Consider the following 16,306-nt stretch of genomic DNA (forward strand, 5'->3'; position numbering starts at 1 on the left):
TGGCAATTAAATCTTGCTGGTTCATAGCTTTGTTCAGTTCTTTTATATCTTTGCTGAATTTTCTGTCTAGTATATTCATTGTTTGCTGATAGTGGGCTGTTAAAGTCCCCAACTATAACTGTGCATTTGTCTATTTCTTCTTTTAGATCTGTCAGTTTTAGCTTCATGTATTTTGAGGTTCTGTTGTTCGATGCACATACATTAAGGATAACTAGATATTCTTAGTGGATTAAGTCATGTTGCTCTTTGTGCTTGGTGACTTTCTTTGATCTGAAGTCTACTTTATCTAAGAATAATATAGCCATTCCTGTTTTTTTTTAATTAATTTTTACGTGATATATCTCTTCCATCATTTTATGTATTTCTTTTTATTGCGATATAATTGACATTTAATATTAGCCTCAGATATATGACATAAGAATTTGATATTTGTATATATTGCAAAATGTTCACCAGAGTAAGTCGAGTTAGCATCCATCATCACCCTCGGTCACAATTTTTTTTCTTGTGATGAGAACTTTTAAGATTCACTCTCTTAGCAACTTTCAAATATACAATATAGTATTATTAACTATAGTCAGCATGCTGTGCATTACATCCTCAGGACTTATTTATTTTATAAATAGAAGAACCACTGCCACTCATTTTCCCCAGCCCAACCACTGCCTTTGACAACCACTAATCTATTTTTTGTATCTGTGGGTTTGGTGTATTTTCTTTGTTTGCTTGTTTAAATTTCACATATATAAGTGAGATCATATGGTATTTGTCTTTCTCTGTCTGACTAACTTTGCTTAGTGTAATGCCCTCAAGGTGTCATCCATGTTGTCACAAATGACAAGATTTCATTCTTTTTTTATGGTGGAATAATATTCTATTATATAGCTGTACCATATTTTCTTTAAAACATTTTTTTAATGTTGATTTATTCTTGAGAGAGAGACAGAGCATGAGCAGGGCAGGGGCAGAGCAAGAGAGGAGACACAGAATCTGAAGCACATTCCAGGCTCTGAGCTGTTAGTACAGAGCCCGATGTGGGGCTTGAACTCGAACTGTGAGATCGTGACCTGAGCTGAAGTCTGACGCTTAACCGAGTCAATGAATCACCCAGGTGCCCCAACTATACCATATTTCCTTTATCTCTCTATCCATCAGTGTACACTTAGATTTGCTTCTGTGGCTTGGCTAGTGTAAGCAATGCTACAATGAACATGGGTGCATATATCTTTTTGAGTTAGGTTTTCATTTTCTGCAGATAAATACCCAGAAGCAGAATTGTTGGACCATATGGTAGTTCTATTTTTACTTATTTGAAGCTTCCCCATACTGTTTTCCATAGTGACTGTATCAGTTTACTATCCCACCAACAAGGGGATTGTACAAGGGTTTCCTTTCCTCCACATCCTCACCAGCATTTGTTTTATTTTTGGATGATAGTCACTCTAACAGACATGAGGGGGTATCTCATTGTGATTTTGATTTACTTTTCTATGATGATTAGTCATGATGGGCATTTTTTCATGTACTTGCTGGCCATCTCTATATCACATATCTTCTTTGGATCCTCTGATCCTTTTTAATTGTTTGTGTGCTTTTGTTATTGAGTTATATGATCTCTATATGTATTGTGGATATTAACTCATATAATTTGCAAATATTTTCTTCCAATTCTGTAGGTTACATTTTCATTTTTGTTGATGGTTTCTTTTCCTGTGCAGAAGCTTTTTACTTTGATGCATTCCCACTTACTTATTTTTTGGTTTTGTTGCCTTTGCTTTTGGTGTTAAACCCAAAAAGTCATTGCCAATTTTTCAAAAAAATTAGTGTTTGCATGATGTCTCTTTTTCATCCTTTTATTTTTAACCTACCTATGTCATTATGTTTGAAGTAAGTTTCTTGTAGAGAGTATATCCTTGGGTTGTGGTTTTGCTTTGTTTTGTTTTACATGCTCTGTCAATCTCTGTCTTTTAATTTGTGAATTTAGAGCATTTATTTTTAAAGCATTTATTGATATGTTAGAGCATAAGTCTGTCATTTTATTGTTTGCTTTCTGTTTTGTTTTGTTTTTTGTTTTTTGTTTTTTTTTTGCCTCTGATTCTCATCCTTCTGTTCCTTTGCTCTTACCTTCCTGTGGGCTATTTGAGCATTTTAAGTTTCATTTTGATTTTTTTGATTTCTTTTTTTAGTATATTACTTTGTATAGTTTCCTTTGTGGTTGCTGTAGGAATGACTATACATATATAACATATCACAGTCTACTGGTGTCAGTGTTTGACCATTTGAAGTGAAGTGTAAAAACCATTTGTTTTACTGGTTTTTAAATGTAACGGTCTCAAGCATTTCCTCTCTCTCTATTGAACACCACGTCAGATAATATTATAACTTTTGCTTTAACCACGAAATATGATTAAAGAAACTCATGAGGTGTTGAAGAGTTTATTGTATTTACCTTTATTATTATTTTTTTACACATTCCATTGTTTTCCCTTCTCTTCTGAATGTCTCAGCTTTCTTCTGTTATCATTTTCTTTCTGTTTGCAGAGCTTCCTCCAAGGATAGATCTGCAAGCAACAAATTCTCTTAGCTTCCCTGTCTGAGCTGACTTTATTTTCTCTTCATTTCTTTTTTTTTTTTTTTTTACAAATTATTGTCAAATTAGTTTCCATTTTCTCCTCATTTCTAAAGGATGGATTCACTAGATAGAGAAATTTGCACTTGACAGTTCTTTTCTTTTGGTGCTTAAAAAATATTAGGCCCACTTATTTCTGGTTTCAGATGAAAAAACCATACTCATACTAACTGATGTTCCTTAACAGGTAACATGTCATTTCTTTCTGACGTTTTAAAAGATGGTTTTCTTTGACTTTAGTTTTGAGAAGTTTGATTATAATACATTTTGGCACGGGACTGATTTATTTTTATTAGTTTTTAATCTATTTTTTAAGTAAGCTTCACACCCAGCACAGAGCCCAATGTGGGGCTTGAACTCAAGATCCCAAGATTGAGCTGCTGAGCCACCCACATGTGCTTATTTTAATTTCTTTGTAGTATTTCTTCAAGTATTTTTCAGCCTCACACTCTTTCTCTTCTCTTCTGGAACTCTGATTGTATGAAGGTTATATCTTTTGTTATTACCCCACAGAACTCTGAGTCTCTGCCATTTTCTTTTTCAGTCTATTTTCCGTCTGTTGTTTAGATTAAATAAATTCTGTTGACCTGTTGTCAAGTTTATTGTTTATATCTTCTGTCATCTCCATTCTACTGTTGAGTCCATCCAATAGGTTTTTCTTTTTGGTTGTATCTTCCAGTTCTCTTTAATTATGGCTACATTTTGCTGATTTTTTTTTCATTTGTTTCAATTGAATTTGTAAGCGTTTGGTGAAACACTTTTGTGCGAATGCTTTAAAACTCTTGTTAGATGGTTCCAACACTGATTCATGTAGATATGGGAGTCAGTTGTTTTGTATCATTCAAATTGTGATTCTTTGGAAAAATGAGTGATTTTCAATTGTATCCTGGACATTTTGGTTATTATGTGATGACACTCTTGACCTTCTGTATTAGTAGGCAGTTGCTCTGTTTAGAGTTAATGTATAGGTTTTGGTAAACATCTATTTGTGATGGTTTGGTTATCAGAAACCTTCCAAAGTGACTCCTGTCTTCTAGCGTTTTTCTTCTAGAACTGCTGGGGCTCAGTCTCTGTTGATGTTATCTGTTGGTGTCATTTACAGGGGCACCTGGTGTTGCTGGGTCATTCTCTTCAGTTGGAGGGCTGGGGGTGGGGGACAGAAGCTTCTGGGCCTGGGTCTTGGTATGCCGCTAGGGTAAGTAGACACAGGGCTCAGCTGATGCTCCTCCTGCATTTGGACCAGCTCACCAACCTGTACTGATTGTACACCCGCAGGGGGATCAGACTGCCTGCAAGTGCCTCCGTCACAGGGCAGCCGTTGAGGCTCCCCACTGGGTCTTCTTCGGATTCTTCCTTTTCTTGTCCTTGGTCCAGTGAAAGCCCGCTTTCCTGGTTTGCTTTTGTTTTTGTTTGTGCCTATTGGTGGTTCTGGGTTGTAGGAATCGTCAGTGCCCAGTCCTTGGGAAACCAACTCATTGTTGTTCCTCAAGTCCTGAGGTCCCTGGCAAGGCCACCTTCCACTTTCCAGCTATCGGAGTCTTCATCACTGTCTGTTAAATCCTTTCCAGGATATTTAGTTGTAGTTAGAGGGCAATGTTTTGAACACCTCTTCTTTACCCCCTTGGTGAGGGAGGGTGTCCTGCCCTAGGGTTGTGGGGATGGTTGAATACACAACTGATGAAACCGGGCAAGTGAGATCAATAATCACATACACTCATAGCCTGGAGGACACCATATGCCACACAGGGGCACATGAGGGTTGCACTTGGGAACAGAGTGAACAGGCAGGGGGTACAGGAGGCGGGCTACATAGTGCCAAGAGAGTGAGGGACCCCGGTTCTTGCAGGAGGATATGATCAGCTTGTTTGAATAATTCCACAAGCTAGTAGGGCACCGAAACCTGACAATCAGGGATGACTAGGAATTGTGCCTGGTCACGTTGATAAGGATAGCTGTCTGGCTGGACAACTTAATTTGAGTGCAAGGTGAGGTGGAAACTTCAGTTTAGCCACGAGGTCTTCCTGATGTCAAGGCCGCACATAATATTGAGCCCTCCAACGTGGGGAGAAGCAGGGGAAAGTATCATTTCCCCCCAGAACTGGAACTCAGGTGTTGTTTTTAAAATCCACGAGAACTGGGGCACCTGGGTGGCTCAGTTGGTTGAGTGTCCGAATTTGGCTCAGGTCGTAATCTCACAGCTTGTGAGTTCGAGCCCCATGTCGGGCTCTGTGCTGACAGCTCAGAGCCTGGAGCCTGTTTCAGATTCTGTGTCTCCCTCCTTCCCTGCTCACGCTCTCTCTCTCATAAATGGATAAATATTTTTAAAAAGTGAATTTGTATAAAATTCATGAGAACTTTGTATTCTGATCTAGGTTTGTTTTGATATAAAACTGCTCTTCTCCAGATCTTCTATAAAATTGTGGGCATCTTCAATGCTGTGACCATCAGCATGAATCCTGAGCATGCTACATGCAGCTTGAGATGATTTAGAAAGTGCAATTTAAATTATGTTTTCCTTGAAATATTTTAATTGAAAAGCAACGTAACCATATTACAGATAATTTGGGGAGTATGGAAAAGAAGAAAAAGCCTTCATAATTTTAACCCACAACCATACCAATGGTAATTTTAGGATGGTTTCTACAAGTTTTCTTTCCATGCAAAATTCAAAACTATAAATATAAAATGTATGAGGTCTGTTCATCTGCTTTTTCTGCTTGCTGTTTTATTACAGTTCTTCCTTTTTCTCTTTCTCTCCTGAACGGTTCAGGCCAAAATGTATTATGTGAAGCTGAGCAAGGGAGGAGGCTGCAGTGGTCCAAAGCTCAGCATTTGCACCCTCAATGGTGAGGACATCTGCACAAGGGAGGAGCTCAGAGCAGGGGTAGGGAGGCAGGGTGTGAACCCTCAGGGGATGAGGGGAGCATCTGTGCAGGGGTGTGACCTAGCACATGCGTCAGAGCCCAAGCAGGATGAGGAAGGCGTCTGAGTGTTTGTGGGGAGGGCAGTGACTGTATATTTTAAAACTATGGGAGCAATTTTTCTCACTGCTAGAAAAGAGAGTTTCAGATATGAAGAGGGGAACACTGGACTGAGACATGTGGTGTTGGATTGGAATTGGAAGTATTGGTAAGAACTCACGATTTTCTATATATATAGAAATAATATGCGTAAAAGCATGAGTATATATGTGTACATGCACACATGTATTCCCTGGCATTGGCCACTCAGAAGCTCTGGGAAAACTGACACCTCAATAATAATGAGTACACCTAGCCCTATATCTTGGCCTCTAAATACTATTTTCCATTAGTATTTATCCATTCGTATGCATCAGGATGAACCAGTGTTCTTTGCCAGAAGGACTGACTGAGGGTCTAGAGCAGGGAAAACACAAGATGAGCTTGTTGTGCCTGTAGGCAAGGAGGTACTAGCAAAGTGAGGAGGATGTGTCCAAAGAATATGAAAGCCAACCTAAGGGGGCTCCCACTGGCCAAATCTGGGGCAGGTGCAGCACCAAAATAAGTAATGAAAGTAGCAGATTATAACCCCCTGAATAGAATAGAAATGAATGACTAGAAGTCACTGACCTAAATAGATAAACGAATAGATGGAAAATTCTATGAGGAACAGGTATTGCACCATTTCAAAGTAGCCACCCACAGTGTGCTATTAATTACAAAGAGAAAAGAAGTGACTTATGGAAGAGAAACCTAGTAGACCCCATCTTAATCTAGTGATCAAAGCAAGCACCATCAGTAACAGGAGAAATAGAAATCATGTGCCACCTCATAGGACCAATGAGAAGAACAGAAAGATCCTTCTTGGATATTCCTGCTGAGGATGCATGATCTGGATCTTTTTTAAAACTGAAGTGAAATTTATATAACATAAATGTATCCATTAAATTTTTTTTTTAATTTTAGAGAGAGAGAGTATGTGTGAGTGTAAGCAGTGAAGAGGGCAGGAGGGTACACACACACACACACACACACAGAGAGTGAGAGAAACTGAGCTCAAGTAGGGCAGAGAGGTAGAGGGAGAGAGAATCTTAAGCACGCTCCATGCTCAGCATGGGGCCAGACACGAAGCCCAATCCCACAACCCTGGGATCATGACCCGAGCCGAAATCAAGAGTCAGATGCTCAACAGACTGAGCCACCCAGGTATACCCTAAATGTAACCATTTTAAAGTGAACAATTTAATGCCATTCAGTATATAACAGTGTTGTACAACTATCATCCCTATCTACTTCCAAAATATTTTCATTACTCCAAAATAAAACCTCCATACTCATTAAGCAGTCACACCTCATTACTCTCTTCCCCCACTCCCCGCCCCTAGTAACCACTAATCTGCTTTCTGTCTTTATGGATTTACTAATTCTGATATTTCATATAAATGGAATCATACAGTATGTGTGTCTTCTGTGACTGACTTCTTTTACTATACATACTGCTCTTGAAGTTCATCCATGTTGTAGCATTTATCAATACCCATTCCTTTTTGTGGCCGAATAATAGGACACTGTATGGATATACCACATTTTGTTTATCTTCTCAGCCATTGGTAGATGTTTGGGTTGTTTCCACCTATTGGCTGTTGTGAGTAGTGCTATACAAGTCTCTGTTCTGTCACCTGTTGGCAATCTTTAGGTATCTTTCTAAGAGTCGAATTGCTAGCTCATATAACCTGTTCTTACTATGGAAAAATATCAGACAATCCCCAAATTGTGGGACATGTTGCCAAATAACTGGCTTGTAATCATCAAAAATGTTAAGGACATGAAAGGGAGGGAAAGGCAGAAGAAGCTTTCCAGACAGAGGAACTAAAGAGACATGAGAGCTGGACACCTGGATAATAAGGATGCTACCAGAACAGTGGTAAAACCTGAATGAGTCAGAGGAGTATCAGTGTACCTTCCTGATGTTGATGAATGTATGGCAGTTACATAGGACAATGTCCTTGATTATAGAAAACACACACTGAAGTATCTGTGGGAGATGGAGCATCATGCCAACATGTTACTGTGAAATGGTTTGTCAAAAAAACAATTTTGCATTGTACCTGCCATTTTGTTTCACAAATTTGGGATTATTGCAAAATGAAACAAACCAATTTAAAAAAATTTTTAGGGGCGCCTGGGTGGCTTAGTCGGTTAAGCATCCGACTTTCGCTTAGGTCATGATCTCGCGGTTCATGGGTTCGAGCCCCGCGTCAGGCTCTGTGCTGACTGCCAGCTCAGAGCCTGGAGCCTATTTCGGAGTCTGTGACTCCCTCTCTCTCTGACCCTCCCCTGCTCATGCTGTCTCTCTCTCTCTCTCCTAGAAATAAATAAAAATAAAAAAAAATTTTAATGTTTATTTATATTTGAGAGAGAGAGAGGAGACAGAGCACGAGCAGGGGAGAGGCAGAGGTGGGGAGTGGGGGCGACAAAATCTGAAGCAGGCTCCCAGGCTCTGAGCCATCAGCACAGAACCTGATGCAGGGCTCCAACTCACCAGCAATGAGATCATGACCTGAACTGAAGTCGGATGCTCAACAAACAGCCACCCAGGGGCCCCGAAACAAATCTAATTTAAAATAAAGTTGTCCATGTGTATTTCATTTTTCTCCTGTTCTCTCTTGAATAATCTCCCTTGCTATCCTTGCCTCCTCATTCTACTTGACAGAACTGGTATGAAAGTCACTGATGAGCTGAACACTGCCAGATTCAGCCATCTAGCCCCAGACTGCATCTTACCTGCCTCATCAGGAGCATCTGGAAGGTTGATCCCTTTCTCCACACTCAGCCTCCTGGCCCTCCTCCCCCATCACTGGCTGTTCCTTCTGGACTTCTCTGCTGGTCTCATCTTCTCTCTTCTGACTTCTGGGTGTTGGGTGCCTGCGGCTCAGTCCTGGGGCTTCTGCTTTCCTTTCCACACTCCCTCCCTTGGAGCCCGCATCCAGTCCTGACCATACACGCCACATACCTAGTGATGACTCTCGACTTCTCCCTGCAGCCTGGACTCCTTTCTGAGTTCCCTGCTGGCGCATCTGACCATCTGCCTGCTGGGCATCTCCACTCACATGTCTGACAGGCATCTCAACCCAGCATGTCCAAAACTGAGCTCCCGGCCTTGTTTACTTTGCTCTTCCCCAACCCGTCGTCCTCATCCCAGTAAAAGGCAACTAACTCCGTCCTTCCTTTGGTCAGGCCAAAAACCTTGAAATCACCCTAGACACCTTACTGTTTCTCATATCCCACAGGTGAACAGGAGCCCTTCCCTTAAAGAGTATCCCCAATTTACCCACATCTGACTACCTGCGCTGCCTCTACTGTGCTCCAAGCCATGTCTTCACTCCTCAGAACTATTACAGTAGCATCTAGCGGGTCTCCTTGGTCCCCTTCAGCCCACATCAATTCCTCTGCTCACTCCTCTCCTTCTCACAGAAGCCCAGGTTCTAATAATGGCTCACAAGGTATCTTACATTGGGATGCTCTAGAAGCTGATACTGAGACAAGGGATTGTGTATAGCTAGTTTGCTTGAGAGATGATTTCTGGGAGCACGGGGGTGGGGATAAACAGGGAAGTGAGACAGGGAAAAGGAAGGAGGCCAGTACAGGGTGTGTTAATAGGTGAGATCCCTGGGGATCTCAGAGAATCTGCCTAGAGTATGCCTCACAAGTGTCAAACCCAAGAGCCAAGGCACCTGGGTATTTATTCAGCAACTCCACATAGGTTGGAGGCTACCCCCAGGAGCATTAACACCCTGGCCTGGTCCATGCACAAGAGTGTATGCCTGTGGCCAGCAAAGGCCCTCAGAGAGCTGCAGAGGCAGTAGGAAGCCATAGAGTCGGTGTGCATCCAATGGGGAGTGTTGAGGAGGTACAGGTAAAGGACTCACAGCACCTTCTTCAAAGGCCCTACATGATCTGATATCTGTCCTAACCCAGGTGTTCCAGTGACATCGTCTGCCACTCTACACTCTCTTACTCACTCCAGCCACGCAAGCCTCCTTACTGTTTCTCCAGCACATGCCTGCTTCAGCCACAGGGCCTGTACCACCTTCCCCAAAGTGCTCTTCCACCAGGTATCTACATGTCTCCCACCTTACCTTCTTTTGGGCTTTCTCTAAATGTCAGCTCAGCCAGTTATTCCAGGGAAAACAGATGGCAGCCTCCAGTGAAGACTATCTGAGGGGAGTTTAATAAAGTACTATTTACAAAGGTTTGGATAGGGAAACCAGAAGAGGTAGTGATGCCTCCCTGGGGATAGGAAAGGCAACCATAATTATCATCCTTAGGTCTGAAGGAGCAAGGAAAGGAAGATATTCTTGGAGCTGGGTGTTGGCTGTGTAGGAAAAGCTTCCTTCTAGGGGTGAGGCCTTTGGAGGAAGACTGAGGGATGCCGACCTCCCTTGCATCCCTCCAGTCTCCTGAAGGTGTTTCCCACCACCATGCCCAACAGGAAGCCAGAGGGTAAGGGGACCTCTTTGTGTTGTTAACAGATACCAACTGCCAGGCACAGGGCAGGAAGAGGTGCAAATTACAGATGCCCAGCACACTGACCAAAATAGCAATACACACACACTGCCTATCCCCTTCCCTGCTGTATCTTTCCCCTTAGCAGTTAACACTATCTAACTTCTGTTACATTTTGCTTATTTATTTTATTTATTGTCTGTATCCCGCCACTGCAGTGTAAACTCCATAAGGTCAAGGATTTCTGTCTTCTTCATTCACTGCTGTATCCCCAGCAGAACCTAACTGGCACATAGCTTGTATTCGAGAAATAGTTTTTGAGTGGATAAAGTTGCTACCTAGCTGTGGTAAACAGTATAATGCCCTAAATATGTTTACATCCTAAATGTAGGAATCTGGATATGTTAGGTTACATGGCAAGGGGGAATTAAGGTTGCAAATGGAATTCAGGTTAATAGGTTGACCTTAAAATAGAGAGATTATCTCGGATTATCTGGGTGGGCCCAATGTAATCATGAGTCCAGAAGAGTCAGAGTCAAAAAGATTTAAAGAGATTACACTGCTGCCTTTGAAGCTGGAGGAAGGGACCATGAATCAAAGAATGTGGCAGCCTCTGGAAGTTGGAAAAAGCAAGGAAACACATTCTCTCCTAGAGTCTCCAGATGGGGATACGGCTCTGCTGACACCATGATTTCAGCCTGATGAGACCCATTTCAGACCTCTGATCTCAAGAACTGTCTGATGATAAATTTGTGTTGTTTTAAGCAGTAAAACAGTAATATGTCACAGAAGCAATAAGAAGCTAATAAACTAGCCATTGTTTTTAATGGCCAGATCCCAGGCTCTGGAGACAGCTGCGGCTGCTTTTCTGGCCCTTGTTAGTTGAGGGACCTCACACCTTTCTTCTTCTGTGTAAATAGGACTATTGATTGTTCCTTCATCACGGGTGTGGCTTAAGGATTTGGGGAGCAGACGCGTGAAATGCACGTGGCTCAGAGCCTGGCCTCCTGCAACCCCTCTTCTTGACCAGAGGCCCTGCAAGCGTCTGACTGTAGACAATTTCTCCTGTGGAAGGAGAAATACATTTGATCGAATGACGTTCCTTTCCTCTGCTTCTAAGACACAGGGGTTTCTCCCCCATGTTATTTATTTATTTATTTTTTACTATTGTAAATAAAATTTGAGAATCTTTGTGCGTGCAGCTTTTTTTTTTTTTAATTATCTTCTACTTTTCAAAACAAGAGCCCATGTTGGCTGCAAGGCTGGTGCTCACACACACAAGATGCGCTGCCAACAGCTGCCTTCAGTGCCCAGCTCGCTGGGCAGTTGGGCACCGCGCAGGACGGTGAGCCCCCCGGGTGGCCTGTGGGGCTGGGGCTGGAAGGTGGAGAGGACAGAGGAGGCCGGCTGGAAGCTGTGTCTGAAAGCACTTTACAGAATTCCCTTCCTGGGCTGGGCTTCCGCTGGGCTCCTCCTCCAGGGCAAGGGACTAGGGGGTGGGGGTGGGGGGGGGACGCCAAGCAAAGGAGAACAAGGAGAGCGAGTGATGGTAATTGCCAGCATCTGAGCGGAGGAAGTCTCTCCCTAAGGAAGGAGAAGTGTCACGGGAAGTTCAGCAGCTCTGGTGGTGCTGACCAGGGTGAGCGTGTCCCAAGCACCCTCCCGCCTGGTGTGCATCCAACAACGGTGCCCTGCAGGCTGCACACCCACCACCTGTGTAGGGGGGGGGGCTTCCCCAGCTGCCTGGGGAGGGGTGAGAGACTGCGCCCTGAAAGGGCAGGGACGCAGGAAGCGAGAGCGGCAAGTTCCATTTTCTGCAGGGCCAGTTCGCCTACCTGTGTGCTGCTCGCAGCTGGTGCCCCTAAATCCCGCAGGACCTGAGTTTGCAAGTGTGAGGGGAGGAGAGGGTTGTGAAGTGAAGCCAGCAAGAGAACAAAGGAGGCTTTGCTGCAGAGGGAGGCACCTTCAGCTAAGGCCTTCGGGGTCTGGGGAAGTGACTCACTGGGCCCCGGGGGAAGGACCCACCCATGGGGTTCCTAGAGACTGAGAAAGCAGCCCAGCTGTTGGGCACAGACCCCATGGGGTGGGAAAGGTGGCATTAGTTGGGTGGGGCTTTCCCCTGGGACTCCTGCCCTCCCAGGGGGACCTGGTGTGAGTCCTGCCTGGGGGCCTTCTGGGGAGCCCTGTGCTCACTGGCCTGGCAGCCAGGGCTGTTGCCACCATCAAGGCTGGAGGAGGAGTGGGGGGGCGGTGGGCGCGCAGGCATGGGGCCCTGTCCCCAGTTCACACTCCCATGGGCCCAGCTCCTGGGGACCTGGGCTCCCCAACCCTAGGCAAGAGCCTGCTGGAGCAAGGCCATCAGTGCCACCCAAAGGTGACAATGTTGGCATCTGGCCCTGTCCCTGGGCTCACTGGACACCTGTGATGAGAACGTGGAGAACCCCGGCTTCTCGGGCTGTTGCACAACCTCCCCCAATTATGCTCCGTAGACTGTGTGGCAACCGGGCGAGAATTCCAGGACCTTGTATATACTCGTACAAATCTGCCTTCCTGCTGTTTTGCTGCAGGGCGAGGCGTGTCTCTGTGGGCCCCGGGAAATGGGGGGTGTGTTCGCGTCCAAGAAGGCGTGGCCCGCGTCCGGAGTGGGAGCGGCCGCCCCGCCCTGTTGGTGCAGACTGCTCGCCCCAAACCGCAGCTTCCTCGGGAGCCCTGGACCGCATCCAGGACACCAAAGAGGAAGCTCTGGTGACATTGTAGACACAGGCTTCGAGCAGCAGGCTTGGCCCGGAGCAGCTCGAGAAGTTGGCAGGTGGCGCACCTCCGGCTGTCCATGCAGGGACGTGGGGACCCGTGTTCTCCTGGGAAGGGGATGGGGGGCGGCGGGGCGAGGGTGAGAGCATCCTCCCAGGCGCTTGGCTTGGGCGTCCTGGCCCTTCCCTGGCTCCGCCCCTGCTCTTTAAGACTTTGTCCTGGTCTGTGATGTTTGTGTGAGGAGGTCTTAGGAGGCAAGGCCTGGATGACCCAGCTCCTATCACCCCAAGCAATGGCTCTGGGTCGAGGAAGAGCATCGTCCAGCATGGCCACCAGGCCCAGAGAGGGCTGTCAGGACTGGCCGGGCAGTTCTGTATAATGGAAATACAGACAAAAATCCAAACGCAGCTGACCTCCAGCTCTCTCCTTTGTGTTTCCTCTGGGAGTGTGCCCTCCTCTGTCACTGGGTCTCATTAGAATTTCAAAGAAGGCTTGTGCACCGTGGAGGTGCTAGCCTTGCGAGGTTGTTGGCTCTATGTGTGAATCAAGGAATTGGGGGTAATCTGTGTGATGCCAAGATAAACTTGAAAACTATAATATGAAAAATTCTCTTCCAGATAACTTTATAGAGCCTCAGTCCTCGTGGGAAAACAACTGTCTTCTCTCAGGTTCTTGGGCTGTCTTGTCCCCCAAGCACCCGCAGTGACTGGCACGTGCTGGCCATTCATCAATGGTGCACATCAAGTGGTTGGGGGAGATGAGGACCTTTGCAGGAAGCAGGGACCCTTCTGCTAGCCAATGTCCAAAGCGTGAGCAGCCACATCAGCCCACTCCTCAAGTCAGTTGCATGACCCTAAAATAGCACAAATACTGACCAAGATGTCCTTCCACAGGGAGGTGGGGGGGGGGGTAGGAGGGTGGGAAGAGAAACACAGGAGGCCTTTGTCCTGGTAAGTAAACAGCTGCAAGTGGGGGAGCCACTATTGCTGGCTGCCTGCCACTAGCCATGCCTAGTGACTCCCCACTCGCCTGCAGCTCAGAGATGGTACCTTGAGCTGCTCAGGTGGCTCAGGCAGGTACCTTGCTGGTCTGGCTCTGAGGTTCGAGGAAAGAGAGCTGACATTCTGTGTTCCCAATAAGATCGGCTACGAGCAGGGGATGGGGTTGGAAGGGCTGCCCAGGGGCTGGGGTCTCCGCTCTGCTGAAAGCTCATGGGGAAATGCACCTGGCCTTCCTGGGTCTTAGGGCAGGGACGGAGGCAGGGGCTATGAGATCCAGGGAGAGTCTCTGGTTAGCCTTCCCTTTCTGACCTTCAACTCTCACTGGGGTCGGGTTTCACTTGGGCCACTTTAGAACTCACCTGGCTCCCAGCAGGAAGCCACTCTTAACTGCTACCAATACCTTTCTCTTTCTCTTGCTCCAAAAAGGGTTACCTCATGGGTCCCAATCTCCAGGCAGGGCAAGGCTTCCCTCTACCTGGAGCTGCCCCCTTTGGATGGGGGTGAGGTAAGCAGAAAGAGGGGCAGCCATGTCCTCATAAGTGTTGTGACCTGGCCAAGGCCACCATTATGTAGCTGTCATGAGCTTTGTGGTCCACCCACCTTAAAGTCAAATGGAAGTTATGTATGGCCATCAAACTGGATAATAGTGTCTTCAACACCCCACGTTAGCCCAGGTGTCAAGCTCAAGGCCAGCAGCTGCCCTGTCTGGCCAACAGTTGTCCCTCTAACTGTCTAGATCTCCCATTGGGTTGAACCAAGGGTCCTGCCTCAAACAGAAGATCCTCTGGCTTCTCCCATTTTCGTATGTCCCATCTGTCACCTACTTAGGAGAAACTTGAATCTTGTGTGTCTTAGTGTCCTCCAGGGCCACTGTAGCTGTTTTCCTATTTCTGGAGAGTCAGGAAGGAAGACAGGGCCCAATGGGAGGGGGCCATCCTAGCCTAGACGCAGGTCTGCCTTCTGGATGGCAGAGAGGGTAATCCCCCAACCTCATCCTCATTAGGCTCCACTTGGCTCGGCCAGATTTGTCTTCCCTCGGTCAGGGGCTCAATGGAGATCCTGTTCCCACTCTCACATCTGTGCTTCTCTGCCCATTTTCCAAGTGTACTACTTTGTTTCACACACATGCACACGTGCACACAATCAATGTAGTGCACCCTAGACACAGGGATCAGGGCTGGGGGTTTGGGAGAGGTGAAGGAAGCCCATGCCTTCGCTGCCCTCATTCCCAGGTCTGCCAACATGGTGTAGGCTGGGCTGCCTGGGGACCGTGCAGCCGCTTGGGGCCCAGCCCTCCAGGCAGCTCCTCAGGTCAGGTCAGCATTTGGGACATGGGCTACTCAGGGCTCTTCACTGGCCAAGCCAAGTCCCAAGTGTGAGGAGTGCTTTCAGAATCATCGAAGCCACATACCTTCTTGTGGCTCCCTCCATGGATTAGACACAAAGCATTCGAGCTGTGTAACTTATAAAATAGCCTTTATTTATCCCAACAAACACAGTCAAGTGGTAGCTTAAAAAAAAAAAAGAACAACCACTTTTTAAAAGATATGTAGTGTTGTGACCTGGCTTTTGCTTTTGCTTTTCTAATAATTTTTTTAATGTTCATTTATTTTTGAGAGAGAGAGAAAAAAACATGTGGGTGGGGGAGGGGCAGTGAGGGAGGGAGACAGAATCCGAAGCAGGTCCCAGGCTCTGAGCTGTCACAGAGCCTGGTGTGGGGCTTGAAGTTAAGAACCATGAGATCATGATCTGAGCTGAAGCTAGACACTTAACCAACTGAGCCACCCAGATGCCCCTGTGACCTGGCTTTGAGCCCCATGTGAGGACAGTGACAGAAGCCACCTGATGTGGCTTGCCTCGTCCACCCTGCACTGGTAGAGGTTTGGCAGCACTGGCTTATAAGAAATAATCAGTTTTGAGGCTTGTGAAGAATAGAAGAAACGTTTACGCTGCTGGTATCAGATCAAAAGATTGCTTAGAATATATTCATTCCAGAAGTAAAAAATGTTTTAAAGGAATCAATAATGTGTGCTGTTCAAGGGACTGTATATATTAGAATTTTAGAATTACAGGAGCACAGTATTTGTCTACAAAGTCTGGCATTACCCGATTTATGTAAAATCGACTTTCTGATTTTATTCAATTGGTAAAGAATAGGAGTAACATTCAGTAAGGTAGTTACTCTTTTTGTTTTTTAGCACAATGGTTTAATCAAAAAGGTATTTTGCTTGAAAATGCCAGGGAATCTCCCACAATCAGTAACCGTACTGGTCATCACACCAGAAAAAAAATCCAGAAATGCACATGGCACTGAGCTATTTTCACAAGGCTTCTAATAAACACAACACTTTCTCCTCTCAGATGTGAGCCTCAGATGCCCAAATGCAGATGTGCCAACCGCAGGCGCGTTGCTAAGCAAAGGAAAAGGCTAGCAAGTCTGTCCAGCAAATTAGATTGTC

The sequence above is a fragment of the Hyaena hyaena genome, unplaced genomic scaffold (genome assembly GCF_003009895.1).
Source record: "Hyaena hyaena isolate Hyena2069 unplaced genomic scaffold, ASM300989v1 scaffold_61, whole genome shotgun sequence".
Classification (NCBI taxonomy): domain Eukaryota; kingdom Metazoa; phylum Chordata; class Mammalia; order Carnivora; family Hyaenidae; genus Hyaena; species Hyaena hyaena.